Raw genomic sequence first — 16762 nt, 5'->3', positions numbered from 1 at the left:
GTTGTTTTTACTTCTTAAATTTCAAAATAGATCGACCCAACATCTACAACCTAGCGATGGCCTTAATATTAACTATGAAATACTCAAACAGCAGAATTCTATCGAATATAGGGAACAATTCTTACTTTTCCAGTCGTTTTTACTTCTTACATTTAAAAATAGATCGACCTAACAACTAAAACTTAGTATTGGCCTTAATATTAACTATGAAATACTCAAACAGCAGAATTCTACCGAACATAGGGAACAATTCTTACTTTTCCAGTCGTTTTTACTTCTTACATTTCAAAATAGATCGACCCAACATCTACAACCTAGCGATGGCCTATATTTTAACTATGGAATACTCAAACAGCAGAATTCTATCGAATATAGGGAAGAATTCTTACTTTTCCAGTCGTTTTTATTTCTTACATTTCAAAATAGATCGACCCAACATCTACAACCTAGCGATGGCCTATATTTTAACTATGGAATACTCAAACAGCAGAATTCTATCGAATATAGGAAACAGTTCTTCCTTTTCCAGTCGTTATTACTTCTTACATTTCAAAATAGATCGACCCAACATCTACAATCTAGCATTGGCCTTAATAATAACTGTTGAATACTCAAACAGCAGAATTCTATCGAATATAGGGAACAATTCTTACTTTTCCAGTTGTTTTTACTTCTTAAATTTCAAAATAGATCGACCCAACATCTACAACCTAGCGATGGCCTTAATATTAACTATGAAATACTCAAACAGCAGAATTCTATCGAATATAGGGAACAATTCTTACTTTTCCAGTCGTTTTTACTTCTTACATTTAAAAATAGATCGACCTAACAACTAAAACTTAGTATTGGCCTTAATATTAACTATGAAATACTCAAACAGCAGAATTCTACCGAACATAGGGAACAATTCTTACTTTTCCAGTCGTTTTTACTTCTTACATTTCAAAATAGATCGACCCAACATCTACAACCTAGCGTTGGCCTTTATTTCAAGTATGGAATACTCAAACCGCAGAATTCTATCGAATATAGGGAACAATTCTTACTTTTCCAGTCGTTTTTACTTCTTACATTTAAAAATAGATCGACCTAACAACTAAAACTTAGTATTGGCCTTAATATTAACTATGAAATACTCAAACAGCAGAATTCTATCGAATATAGGGAACAATTCTTACTTTTCCAGTTGTTTTTACTTCTTAAATTTCAAAATAGATCGACCCAACATCTACAACCTAGCGATGGCCTTAATATTAACTATGAAATACTCAAACAGCAGAATTCTATCGAATATAGGGAAGAATTCTTACTTTTCCAGTCGTTTTTATTTCTTACATTTCAAAATAGATCGACCCAACATCTACAACCTAGCGATGGCCTATATTTTAACTATGGAATACTCAAACAGCAGAATTCTATCGAATATAGGAAACAGTTCTTCCTTTTCCAGTCGTTATTACTTCTTACATTTCAAAATAGATCGACCCAACATCTACAATCTAGCATTGGCCTTAATAATAACTGTTGAATACTCAAACAGCAGAATTCTATCGAATATAGGGAACAATTCTTACTTTTCCAGTTGTTTTTACTTCTTAAATTTCAAAATAGATCGACCCAACATCTACAACCTAGCGATGGCCTTAATATTAACTATGAAATACTCAAACAGCAGAATTCTATCGAATATAGGGAACAATTCTTACTTTTCCAGTCGTTTTTACTTCTTACATTTAAAAATAGATCGACCTAACAACTAAAACTTAGTATTGGCCTTAATATTAACTATGAAATACTCAAACAGCAGAATTCTACCGAACATAGGGAACAATTCTTACTTTTCCAGTCGTTTTTACTTCTTACATTTCAAAATAGATCGACCCAACATCTACAACCTAGCGTTGGCCTTTATTTCAAGTATGGAATACTCAAACCGCAGAATTCTATCGAATATAGGAAACAGTTCTTCCTTTTCCAGTCGTTTTTACTTCTTACATTTCAAAATAGATCGACCCAACATCTACAACCTAGCATTGGCCTTAATAATAACTGTTGAATACTCAAAAAGCAGAATTCTATCGAATATAGGGAACAATTCTTACTTTTCCAGTTGTTTTTACTTCTTACATTTCAAAATAGATCGACCCTACATCTACGACCTAGCATTGGCCTTAATATTAACTGTTCATTACTCAAACCGCAGAATTCTATCGAATATTGGGAACAATTATTACTTTTCCAGTCGTTTTTACTTCTTACATTTCAAAATAGATTGACCCAACTTCTACAACCTAGTGTTGGCCTTAATATTTACTATGAAATACTCAAACAGCAGAATTCTATCGAATATAGTGAAGAATTTTTACTTTTCCAGTCGTTTTTAATTCTTACATTTCAAAATAGAGTGACCCAATTTCTACAACCTAGCGTTGGCCTTAATATTAACTATGGAATACTCAAACAGCAGAATTCTATCGAATATTGGGAACAATTCTTACTTTTCTAGTTGTTTTTACTTCTTACATTTCAAAATAGATCGACCCAACAACTAAAACCTAGTATTGGCCTTAATATTAACTATGAAATACTCAATTAGCAGAATTCTATCGAATATAGGGAAGAATTCTTACTTTTCCAGTCGTTTTTGCCGCTAACGTTTCAAAATAGATCGACCCAACATCTAAAACCTAGTATTGGCCTTAATATTAACTATGAAATACTCAAAAAGCAGAATTCTATCGAATATAGGGAAGAATTCTTACTTTTCCAGTCGTTTTTACTTCTTACATTTCAAAATAGATCGACCCAACATCTACAACCTAGCATTGGCCTTAATATTTACTATGAAATACTCAAACAGCAGAATTCTATCGAATATAGGGAAGAATTCTTACTTTTCCAGTCGTTATTACTTCTTACATTTCAAAATAGATCGACCCAACATCTACAACCTAGTATTGGCCATAATATTAACTATGAAATACTCAAACAGCAGAATTATATCTAATATAGGGAAGAATTCTTACTTTTCCAGTCGTTTTTACTTCTTACATTTCAAAATAGATTGACCCAACATCTACAACCTAGCGTTGGCCTTTATTTCAACTATGGAATACTCAAACAGCAGAATTCTATCGAATGTTGGGAACAATTCTTACTTTTCTAGTTGTTTTTACTTCTTACATTTCAAAATAGATCGACCCAACATCTACAACCTAGCATTGGCCTTAATAATAACTGTTGAATACTCAAAAAGCAGAATTCTATCGAATATAGGGAACAATTCTTACTTTTCCAGTTGTTTTTACTTCTTACATTTCAAAATAGATCGACCCTACATCTACGACCTAGCATTGGCCTTAATATTAACTGTTCATTACTCAAACCGCAGAATTCTATCGAATATTGGGAACAATTCTTACTTTTCCAGACGTTTTTACTTCTTACATTTCAAAATAGATCGACCGAACATCTACAACCTAGCAGTTGCTTTAATATTAATTGTTCATTACACAAACCGCAGAATTCTATCGAATATTGGGAACAATTCTTACTTTTCCAGTCGTTTTTACTTCATACATTTCCAAATAGATCGACCGAACATCTACAACCTAGCGTTGGCCTTTATTTCAACTATGGAATACTCAAACAGCAGAATTCTATCGAATATTGGGAACAATTCTTACTTTTCTAGTTGTTTTTACTTCTTACATTTCAAAATAGATCGACCCAACATCTACAACCTAGTATTGGCCTTAATATTAACTATGAAATACTCAATTAGCAGAATTCTATCGAATATAGGGAAGAATTCTTACTTTTCCAGTCGTTTTTGCCGCTAACGTTTCAAAATAGATCGACCCAACATCTAAAACCTAGTATTGGCCTTAATATTAACTATGAAATACTCAAAAAGCAGATTTCTATCGAATATAGGGAAGAATTCTTACTTTTCCAGTCGTTTTTACTTCTTACATTTCAAAATAGATCGACCCAACATCTACAACCTAGCATTGGCCTTAATATTTACTATGAAATACTCAGACAGCAGAATTCTATCGAATATAGGGAAGAATTCTTACTTTTCCAGTCGTTATTACTTCTTACATTTCAAAATAGATCGACCCAACATCTACAACCTAGTATTGGCCATAATATTAACTATGAAATACTCAAACAGCAGAATTATATCTAATATAGGGAAGAATTCTTACTTTTCCAGTCGTTTTTACTTCTTACATTTCAAAATAGATTGACCCAACATCTACAACCTAGCGTTGGCCTTTATTTCAACTATGGAATACTCAAACAGCAGAATTCTATCGAATATTGGGAACAATTCTTACTTTTCTAGTTGTTTTTACTTCTTACATTTCAAAATAGATCGACCAAACATCTACAACCTAGTATTGGCCTTAATATTAACTATGAAATACTCAAACAGCAGAATTCTATCGAATATTGGGAACAATTCTTACTTTTCTAGTTGTTATTACTTCTTACATTTAAAAATAGATCGACCCAACATCTACAACCTAATATTGGCCTTAATATTAACTATGAAATACTCAAACAGCAGAATTCTATCGAATATTGGGAACAATTCTTACTTTTCTAGTTGTTATTACTTCTTACATTTCAAAATAGATCGACCCAACATCTACAACCTAGCATTGGCCTTAATATTTACTATGAAATACTCAAACAGCAGAATTCTACGGAATATAGGGAAGAATTCTAACTTTCCAGTCGTTATTACTTCTTACATTTCAAAATAGATCGACCCAACATCTACAACCTAGTATTGGCCTTAATATTAACTATGAAATACACAAACAGCAGAATTCTATCGAATATTGGGAACAATTCTTACTTTTCTAGTTGTTATTACTTCTTACATTTCAAAATAGATCGACCCAACGTCTACAACCTAGCATTGGCCTTAATATTTAATATGAAATACTCAAACAGCAGAATTCTATCGAATAAAGGGAAGAATTCTTACTTTTCCAGTCGTTATTACTTCTTACATTTCAAAATAGATCGACCCAACATCTACAACCTCGTATTGGCCTTAATATTAACTATGAAATACTCAACCAGCAGAATTCTATCGAATATAGGGAAGAATTCTTACTTTTCCAGTCGTTATTACTTCTTACATTTCAAAATAGATCGACCCAACATCTACAACCTAGTATTGGCCTTAATGTTAACTATGAAATACTCGAACAGCAGAATTCTATCGAATATTGGGAACAATTCTTACTTTTCTAGTTGTTGTTTACTTCTTACATTTCAAAATAGATCGACCCAACATCTACAACCTAGCATTGGCCTTAATAATAACTGTTGAATACTCAAAAAGCAGAATTCTATCGAATATTGGGAACAATTCTTACTTTTCCAGACGTTTTTACTTCTTACATTTTTAAAATAGATCGACCGAACATCTACAACCTAGCAGTTGCTTTAATATTAATTGTTCATTACACAAACCGCAGAATTCTATCGAATATTGGGAACAATTCTTACTTTTCCAGTCGTTTTTACTTCATACATTTCTAAATAGATCGACCGAACATCTACAACCTAGCGTTGGCCTTTATTTCAACTATGGAATACTCAAACCGCAGAATTCTATCGAATATTGGGAACAATTCTTACTTTTCTAGTTGTTTTTACTTCTTACATTTCAAAATAGATCGACCCAACATCTACAACCTAGTATTGGCCTTAATATTAACTATGAAATACTCAAACAGCAGAATTCTATCGAATATTGGGAACAATTCTTACTTTTCTAGTTGTTATTACTTCTTACATTTCAAAATAGATCGACCCAACATCTACAACCTAGTATTGGCCTTAATATTAACTATGAAATACTCAAACAGCAGAATTCTATCGAATATTAGGAACAATTCTTACTTTTCTAGTTGTTATTACTTCTTACATTTCAAAATAGATCGACCCAACATCTACAACCTAGTATTGGCCTTAATATTAACTATGAAATACTCAAACAGCAGAATTCTATCGAATATTGGGAACAATTTTACTTTTCTAGTTGTTATTACTTCTTACATTTCAAAATAGATCGACCCAACATCTACAACCTAGCATTGGCCTTAATATTTACTATGAAATACTCAAACAGCAGAATTCTATCGAATATAGGGAAGAATTCTAACTTTTCCAATCGTTGTTACTTCTTACATTTCAAAATAGATCGACCCAACATCTACAACCTAGTATTGGCCTTAATATTAACTATGAAATACACAAACAGCAGAATTCTATCGAATATTGGGAACAATTCTTACTTTTCTAGTTGTTATTACTTCTTACATTTCAAAATAGATCGATCCAACGTCTACAACCTAGCATTGGCCTTAATATTTAATATGAAATACTCAAACAGCAGAATTCTATCGAATAAAGGGAAGAATTCTTACTTTTCCAGTCGTTATTACTTCTTACATTTCAAAATAGATCGACCCAACATCTACATCCTCGTATTGGCCTTAATATTAACTATGAAATACTCAACCAGCAGAATTCTATCGAATATAGGGAAGAATTCTTACTTTTCCAGTCGTTATTACTTCTTACATTTCAAAATAGATCGACCCAACATCTACAACCTAGTATTGGCCTTAATGTTAACTATGAAATACTCAAACAGCAGAATTCTATCGAATATTGGGAACAATTCTTACTTTTCTAGTGGTTTTTACTTCTTACATTTCAAAATAGATCGACCCAACATCTACAACCTAGCATTGGCCTTAATAATAACTGTTGAATACTCAAAAAGCAGAATTCTATCGAATAAGGAACAATTCTTACTTTTCCAGTTGTTATTACTTCTTACATTTCAAAATAGATCGACCCTACATCTACAACCTAGTATTGGCCTTAATGTTAACTATGAAATACTCAAACAGCAGAATTCTATCGAATATTGGGAACAATTCTTACTTTTCTAGTGGTTTTTACTTCTTACATTTCAAAATAGATCGACCCAACATCTACAACCTAGCATTGGCCTTAATAATAACTGTTGAATACTCAAAAAGCAGAATTCTATCGAATATAGGGAACAATTCTTACTTTTCCAGTTGTTATTACTTCTTACATTTCAAAATAGATCGACCCTACATCTACGACCTAGCATTGGCCTTAATATTAACTGTTCATTACTCAAACCGCAGAATTCTATCGAATATTGGGAACAATTCTTACTTTTCCAGTCGTTATTACTTCTTACATTTCAAAATAGATCGACCGAACATCTACAACCTAGTATTGGCCTTAATATTAACTATGAAATACACAAACAGCAGAATTCTATCGAATATTGGGAACAATTCTTACTTTTCTAGTTGTTATTACTTCTTACATTTCAAAATAGATCGACCCAACGTCTACAACCTAGCATTGGCCTTAATATTTAATATGAAATACTCAAACAGCAGAATTCTATCGAATAAAGGGAAGAATTCTTACTTTTCCAGTCGTTATTACTTCTTACATTTCAAAATAGATCGACCCAACATCTACAACCTCGAATTGGCCTTAATATTAACTATGAAATACTCAACCAGCAGAATTCTATCGAATATAGGGAAGAATTCTTACTTTTCCAGTCGTTATTACTTCTTACATTTCAAAATAGATCGACCCAACATCTACAACCTAGTATTGGCCTTAATGTTAACTATGAAATATTCAAAAAGCAGAATTCTATCGAATATAGGGAACAATTCTTACTTTTCCAGTTGTTTTTACTTCTTACATTTCAAAATAGATCGACCCTACATCTACGACCTAGCATTGGCCTTAATATTAACTGTTCATTACTCAAACTGCAGAATTCTATCGAATATTGGGAACAATTCTTACTTTTCCAGTCGTTATTACTTCTTACATTTCAAAATAGATCGACCGAACATCTACAACCTAGCAGTTGCTTTAATATTAACTGCTGAATACTCGAACAGCAGAATTCTATGGAATATAGGGAAGAATTTTTACTTTTCCACTCGTTTTTAATTCTTACATTTCAAAATAGATTGACCCAACTTCTACAACCTAGCATTGGCCTTAATATTAACTATGGAATACTCAAACAGCAGAATTCTATCGAATATAGGGAACAATTCTTACTTTTCTAGTTGTTTTTACTTCATACATTTCAAAATAGATCGACCCAACATCTAAAACCTAGTATTGGCCTTAATATTAACTGTTCATTACACAAACCGCAGAATTCTATCGAATATAGGGAACAATTCTGACTTTTCCAGTTCTTTTTACTTTATACATTTCAAAATAGATCGACCCAACATCCAAAACCTAGTATTGGCCTTAATATTTACTATGAAATACTCAAACAGCAGAATTCTATCGAATATAGGGAAGTATTCTTACTTTTCCAGTCGTTATTATTTCTTAGATTTCAAAATAGATCGACCCAACATCTACAACCTAGTATTGGCCTTAATATTAACTATGAAATACTCAAACAGCAGAATTATATCTAATATAGGGAAGAATTCTTACTTTTCCAGTCGTTTTTACTTCTTACATTTCAAAATAGATTGACGCAACATCTACAACCTAGCGTTGGCCTTTATTTCAACTATGGAATACTCAAACAGCAGAATTCAATCGAATATTGGGAACAATTCTTACTTTTCTAGTTGTTTTTACTTCTTACATTTCAAAATAGATCGACCCAACATCTACAACCTAGTATTGGCCATAATATTAACTATGAAATACTCAAACAGCAGAATTCTATCGAATATAGGGAAGAATTCTTACTTTTCCAGTCGTTTTTACTTTTTACATTTCAAAATAGATTGACCCAACATCTACAACCTAGCGTTGGCCTTTATTTCAACTATGGAATACTCAAACAGCAGAATTCTATCGAATATTGGGAACAATTCTTACTTTTCTAGTGGTTTTTACTTCTTACATTTCAAAATAGATCGACCCAACATCTAAAACCTAGTATTGGCCTTAATATTTACTATGAAATACTCAAACAGCAGAATTCTATCGAATATAGGGAACAATTCTTACTTTTCCAGTTGTTTTTACTTCTTACATTTCAAAATAGATTGACCCAACTTCTACAACCTAGCGTTGGCCTTAAAATTAACTATGGAATACTCAAACAGCAGAATTCTATCGAATATTGGGAACAATTCTTACTTTTCTAGTTGTTTTTACTTCTTACATTTCAAAATAGATCAACCTAACAACTAAAACCTAGTATTGGCCTTAATATTAACTATGAAATACTCAAACAGCAGAATTCTATCGAATATAGGGAACAATTCTTACTTTTCCAGTTGTTATTACTTCTTACATTTCAAAATAGATCCACCCAACATCTAAAACCTAGTATTGGCCTTAATATTTACCACGAAATACTCAAACAGCAGAATTCTATCGAATATAGGGAAGAATTCTTACTTTTCCAGTCGTTTTTACTTCTTACATTTCAAAATAGATCCACCCAACATCTAAAACCTAGTATTGGCCTTAATATTTACTACGAAATACTCAAACAGCAGAATTCTATCGAATATAGGGAAGAATGTTTACTTTTCCAATCGTTTTTACTACTTACATTTCAAAATAGATTGACCCAACATCTACAACCTAGCGTTGGCTTTAATATTAACTATGGAATACTCAAACAGCAGAATTCTATCGATAATAGGGAACAATTCTTACTTTTCTAGTTGTTTTACTTCTTACATTTCAAAATAGATCGACCCAACATCAAAATTTGTATCAAAATTTCAAAGCAATCGGTGAAGAACTTTTGGAGATTTGAGATTTTGAAAAAAACGAAAATTTACCTTTTTATTTATGTAGAATAAATTAGCTGGGCGTCATTGGTCATCTGGAAGAAAGCTTTGCTGTATATAAATGAAAAACTGAAACCACGGAATTAAATAAACGAGCTGAATCGGATGAAATTAAAAAAAATTGCCCTCTCTTACAGCATGTTTCCCAAATATTTCGCCAGATCCTAAAACAGTTTAATAGTTCCCGTCACCTTCTTTTATACATTTTCCTGTCTACCGCTGCCAGTATTTTTTGGCTTCATTCCTCTTCCAAGTTATCCAATCTCAAAGACCATCTTATAATTTTCAACTCTCATAAAGTTCAAATCCTCCATCCATTCTCATAATACTAGATCTCGTTCCTCTGATCTCAATAATCCCTCACAACGTACTTCATCCTTTGACAAATCATTCCTAATACCTTCTACCTGTCCCTGGAACTCCTTACCATCATCTGTCCTCCGTGCTCCAACCCTTTCTATCTGTAAATTCCTTCTCTTCAAGTACCTCCTTTCTAATCAGCTCCCTCCTAAATAATAATTGAATGCATTTATTTCCTTCACATTAGTTTTATTTTTGTAAATACTTGCCTATTTTTTGTTTAGAAATATCTAAAATACAAACCAAACCAACAGGCCCTCCAATTGTACATGTTTTTTTATTCTAAGGGGACCAATAGTCCCAGAATAATAAATTTATTTTCATTTTATTTCATGCAAGAGCGACTAATCAGATGTACCTGTATGATGAAATATTATATAAATTTGATAACGTAGTATGGTGGATTGCATTTATTTGAAATGGGTCTATGTTCTAAATCTTTATATTCAACACATTCATAATTGTATTTTCCGTAGTAACATCACATTTGTGTAATAAGATAGGAAGAGTGTTAAACCTACTGTTATTAATTTAATCTGTCCTATATGACAGTTGTATAAGGGTTGTGATATTTAATAATTGAAAAGTAGACGCTTCTTAATAGTTTAAAAGATTTCAAAGAAATAAGAGCTTCTGCATGTCTCTATAGAAATGAGATTTAAAAGACGAATGGCTTTTACTGCGTTCATAGACTTACGAAGTAAACGAAAATGTTGTAATTTTCAATGAGAAAGAAGATGAACAAGAAAAAAAAAGTTTTATAGTTGAAATTTTTAGAAAAATGAGCTTTTTATTTTTCGTTTGATACTTTCAGAAAAACACAGTTTTTTATGATTTGGATATGTTAAATATTACATACAACATAAGTTGTATAAACAGGGAAGGCTATTACTTTTTTAGAATAAACAAATCTTAAAACTGTAACGAAATGTAACAAAATAACAATAATCAATTACAAAGTCATGTTAAATACTTTATAAATAACTGAAGGGGGATTTAAGGATTAACAAGCGTTAAACACTATTAGTGGTCATTGTTTTACAATTTGCTGAACAAAAAGGAACCAATTTCACTATCTGGGATTAAAAATTAAAAAAATAAAATAAAAAAATGCTTATCAGAACAATTTTCACGAACATTTATCACCAGATTATTTATTTCTGTTATTATTTGCCTTTTCAAATCTTAAATAAATGCATACATTATGTAGTTAATTCTGGCAGAAGAACTCAACATTTTCGTAACAAATATTACCTTATTCTAATGTCTAGAAGACAAGCGAAAATGCCAAAAGTACATTCTCATGCTGTCTAGCAACGATTGTCAGAACTACTAAGAATTAACGTTTCAATAATAGTTTTAGCTATTGCCGCTAGATAGCAGTCACTAGCAATTCTGTGCTTAATTGCAATTTTATTTTTAAATTATTTATTTATAATTTAAGACTTTTTTTTCGAATATTTGGTAGTTAATGTAGCGTATCTTTTTCTATTTGGATATTTGACTTATATTAAATTCGGCCATACCTTTTCTTCAAATTAAACGACTGAAATATAAAATAAAATTTACACTTATTACAACCTACAAACATCCCTTAAAAGTTTGACAATTTAGAGATTTTCTTTTTACAATTGGAATGGAATATTCTTCCTTAAATTAGAAATAACTAATAATAAAAGTAATAAAACTTATGGTTATTCCTTTTCATAGACGATCCTACATCCATAAAGTAAATAATCTGCTATCTGTGAATCCAATGTTGCTCTGCAACCAAGATCTACTGTATCTTCAAGTTCACTGTAGACCTCCAGTCTTCTGTACAACAGTATTGTAAATTTCAAGCATCTAGCGGCCACTTCGTTATCAAATTGTGATGAAAAAAAGGTATTGATATAATCTATAGTGAAATAACTAAAAATAATGTATTTCATTGCATAATTAAGATTGATAAAGGCGCAAGTTTGCATGAATCGTTGGTGAAATAACATGATTTCAAGAAAAATAATAATAATAATAATTGAATGCTAAGGCGGAAAAGAAATAAAACAAAATATACCATTATCATTATGCATTCATCTGAATGGCACACCTCTAATTTATAAAGCCCTCAGAAACCAAAATGAGATCAATTTAAATGAATAGGTTCTTTTCCAAGATTGTGTGGAATGGTGGTGAACGAAGCCATTCACTCAAAAGAAACCATTTTTAGGATTAAATCAACTACTAGCAGGCATAATTACTGAATAAGTGAGACACAATTATCTAGTTAGTAATTTAATATTAGGAACTAACATGTTGTAGTGAGGCAGGTTAATTGCGCAGGCAACGAAAGTAGTGTCAAGTAGTGATGTCTTCAGATCCCACTGAGTGGGTGGTTATTGGAAGCCACCCGGTGACATCAAACCATTGCTCTGGCTAAACAATAACACATTTCATACTATTTTTATAAAATTATATTTCCATCAATCATAATAAAAAAAATCTAGATAATTATAGAAATACTTTTGGAATAGAATGCCAATATTATAGATAATGTTAAGAAAGCCCAGTGATGCGCTCTCGAAGAGAAGATCCATGGTTTAAATGATACTCGTGACATGTAAAGAGGAAGTAATTCGTACATTTCTAGAGGTCCCCTGGGTCTGAAAAGAGATTTCTATTTTTTATATTTTTTGTTCTCGTGCGATTTCTTTTATGCTCTGAAATCTGGTTTGTTGGGTATAGTTCTTAAAACTCATTTCCACTATATTCTGAACATCTCTTTTTCCTCATCAGTAGATATATAATACGCCATTGTAACACGCATGTGTTGGGTAAGAGAAGTGTGGAGTTTATACTCCGTTTTGGTTATATCAGATGACTGTAATGTAGCTGCCTCCTTGATTGAGTTTTGATTATGTGATTTATAATATTATATTATATTTCATTTAAGTCATTTATGTCAGTCCTGTAGTTAATTGTAGGTAGATAGGACCTCATTTCTTTCTAATGTGAGGAGGACTTTAAAATTTTTATACCGGACAAACATCATTAATTTAAGGATTACAAACTTCTTTCCATTCCTCTGACTTTTGAATTTTTTCTCATGTACAGTTTCGAAATTAACTCCTAAATTCACAAATCGCAATACTTCCCCTTTATAGAGAAAATGTTGACTTATTCAGATTCACAACTGCTAGATTATAACTGCTAACCAGTAAAATATTTTGTTTTTTCTTTCCTTAGTTTTAAATAAATTTATCAAATTCCAAAAAAAAAATTGTTAATTTCAAATTTAGAGAGTGATTATATAATCGTATTCACTTTCTCTTATTCGAGGAGGTATTGTGAACGAGAAAATTTAAGATTTTGAGCTTTCATGGGAAATATCAGTTTTGCGGCTCTGATTCAGAAAAAAATGATTTTTACAAATAGTTCTGGGTATGCTGAAGCATAAATAAAAAAGAAAACCACTATAACGATCAAATTTCATATTTCGAATCGATGTCAGCAAATAGATCTACAACCTTTATTTGTAACGTTACCCCAGGTAAATATTAACTATGGACATTTTGGAGAATAATTGGGGGTGAAACGTCCCTTTGAGGAGGCAGATGCAACGCTCACTTGCTAATGATACGCAAAATTGAGGAGCCGTATCAGAGATGTATTGAAAAAGCCCTTCGCAAGTTGGTTCGATGGTAGTTAACCAATTAAAATTCACTTGAGACATAAGTTAATTTTCCTCGAAATACTCTCCTACAAATTAATACTTTCGTTGATATTATTTAGCTTTCTTATTATCATGTTCTTCGTACATTCTAATTACTGGCAAATCTTAAAACACTTACTTGGATAATTTTCCAGGAAAATGAGTTTAATTCAACTTTAGTTCAGCAAGATTCTTTCTGCCCAACCATATCTGACAATAAATTGACAAATATTACAGATGTTATTATTAGGTATTTAATATAAAATATAAGTTTAGAGTTCTTTCTATCCTAGAATTTATAATAAATATGTAGCACTTAAGAAGAAACAGGTTTTTTTAAATATACTAATCAAATAAACTTACTTTATTTAAGATCTGTGGAAAGAATTGGTGATAGCAACACTTAAATATCCACTGCATCAGACTACTTCCTTGCATAAACCGTGAAAACATTTGTGCCATAGGGGAGAATCAACTAGCAGGTTGTTCATTTTTCCAAATTTGGCCTATTTGAAGAAAAAATGCTGATGAATAACACGGGCAATTCTAATAAATGGAATATGTCAAAAAACTTTAACCTAGATGTAAAACATAAGAAATAAAATTAAAACATAATAAAAATAGATACACAAAAAAAGGTGATTTGAAAACTGATTAAAACATTAAGTTCAAAATATTTGTTTAGTACATCCCAGTTAGGCTGAATGTCAAATTTTATAAACCAAATTAGAAAGAGATTGATTGTTTAATTAAAAGTAAAATTGCTTTCAAAATATTTCGTATCAAATTATTTTTAATATTTAAGCATTAGCCGTTATAAATAGAACAAATGGGTGTAATTAGAAGTCACATTTATTTACTGTCGAGGAGAATAAATAATCATCATAAATTGTATTTAAGATACATATCTACAAAGAAATTATATAAAATGGAATCATTAACCTTTTTCTTTAATTTGTTAATAAGTTAATTTCAAACTTTTCAGATTTAATTCCTTTAGCAGCAGTTAACGAAGTCCTCTACCTTGGGTTTTACCTTGACTAAAGACTTATGTACATGGATTCCGACTTAAGACAACAGAACTCAACAGACGCTTCCGACAACTGAAAAGACTACTCGACAACAGATCAAAACTCACTCTGAACAAAAGACTTATTTATAAGTAAGTATATTAAAGCCAGTCTGGGCTTATGGCATCGAACTGTGGAGTTCAACTAAACAATGGAACCTCCAAAGGATCCAATCCTTGCAGCCTAAAATTCTTCAATCTACAGTAAAAGCTCCTTTCTACGTCACCAATCAAACCATTCACACAGACTTAAACATTCCTTTCAGCACAAGTTGCAAAAACACGATACAGAAAATTCCATCTTAACTTACAATCACAGTCCACTTGTAAAACATCTATCTTCAAGAACATTTCCAGACAACACTTCTAGGCATCCTAAAAGACTGGCCTCGCGATCTTCTCTCTGATGAAGACAGTCAGTAGGATGTAAAATTTTATTGGAGCGTTAACGCTGGGTAACTTCTCCACTCTGATATGTGATATGTAGTTTGTTGTTACCCATGTTGCTTATAACGCAATAAAATGCGTTGATTGTAACTGAATAAATGATTAAAAAAATAAAAAAACTTTTCAGATTCTTTTGTTTTGACTAAATGTAAGTGTATATGTAAAAAAATCAGTTTTATAAGAAATGCTTTTAAATGAATGCCACGCATGTTATCTACGTCTATTTCAAATTAATCCACACCAAGACTATTCTGGAAATTATCATTCCTGGAAGTGGCAAAAATATATTTCATATACTAAATAAAACAATCAAAACTCAAAAGTAAAAACCAAATTGACGAAGTGAGTGATGGGTTAAATTGCAAGAGATATTGTCTTGGACTTTACTTAATGTTTTAATCTATAAAAATCAATAATTATATTAGCCTCTTCCATCTTTTCTTATACTCGATACACGCAAGGATACCTAAAAGGCATTATCTAAATTTTGTACAGTTAGAGTGAATGGCAGTGTAGACATTCAAAATCGAAGCACGGGTTCCAATTCCTTCGTCATATATTTTTTACTAATCTCAACTGTATGAATAAATATGCTAATTAGTGCTTTAAAAAATATCTGATTAATGTCTATTAGTCTTTGCAACGATTTAGCGTTCTGCTTTTTTATAGGAACATAAGATTTGTTAATGTACTTTTCAGAGCTAAAATTTATGAATAAAATATGAGAATAAGGCTCTGCCTTTATCTCAAGAATAAAAATAGTTTTGCCACTTCCAAATTACAATACTTTTGACATTTAATGATAAAAATTAAAATTACCTGAACTTCGTTTTCGGCCATAGTCAGAATTATTGATAGGGAATGTGAAGTAACTTTTTATCATACGTAACCGCATAAACTGCTGTAGTCATGAGATCCAAGTACTTATTTCAAGAACTCACTCGGAAATGGGCATTCAAATAGTTTGATCCATTATCTTGTAGCTTTCTACTTAAAAATTGTTTGAACCAGGCTGAACCTAACAAAAGATAATAAAATTAACTAGGTGCCTCTGGTACAAGTACTAACACAAGTGGGTCGCTAGCCCCTTTCGCCGTCTTTGTGGGAATCTTGTCCAAACTTTAAATATCTTAAATGAGAATAGTCCACATGATGAGTTGTTCTGCATGAACGAAATTCAAATTCACAGATACAGAAAAATGTGCGACAAATGGGGGTGGCGTAATGGACCTCTTGAATTTGAAGCCAGATAAAAGGTTAAAAAATCAATGTTACCGATGCATCGATGTTGCCCTCCCA

At 31.5% G+C, this 16762-nt stretch overlaps 1 long non-coding RNA gene across 3 annotated transcripts; it reads right to left on the bottom strand.

Moving 5' to 3' along the window:
- Positions 1–11043: 11043 nt before the first annotated feature.
- On the bottom strand, positions 11044–16750 carry LOC141453467 (uncharacterized). Of its 3 annotated transcripts, XR_012458003.1 has the most exons (6): positions 16283–16750; positions 15328–15553; positions 14311–14453; positions 14087–14157; positions 12549–12671; positions 11044–12071 (listed from the first exon to the last, which is right to left on the bottom strand). It is a non-coding gene; the product is annotated as an uncharacterized lncRNA (long non-coding RNA). The 3 variants fall into 3 exon arrangements; XR_012458004.1 differs by lacking the exon at positions 15328–15553 and having other exon boundaries at positions 11044–12111; XR_012458002.1 differs by lacking the exon at positions 15328–15553.
- Between the last annotated feature and the right edge of the window lie 12 nt (positions 16751–16762).

This window comes from Rhodnius prolixus, unplaced genomic scaffold (assembly GCF_049639745.1).
Source record: "Rhodnius prolixus isolate KJV_2025 unplaced genomic scaffold, Rpr scaffold_3, whole genome shotgun sequence".
NCBI lineage: Eukaryota > Metazoa > Arthropoda > Insecta > Hemiptera > Reduviidae > Rhodnius > Rhodnius prolixus.
Note: the sequence above shows the minus strand (reverse complement) of the source record. Positions and strands in the feature narration are given on the sequence as shown.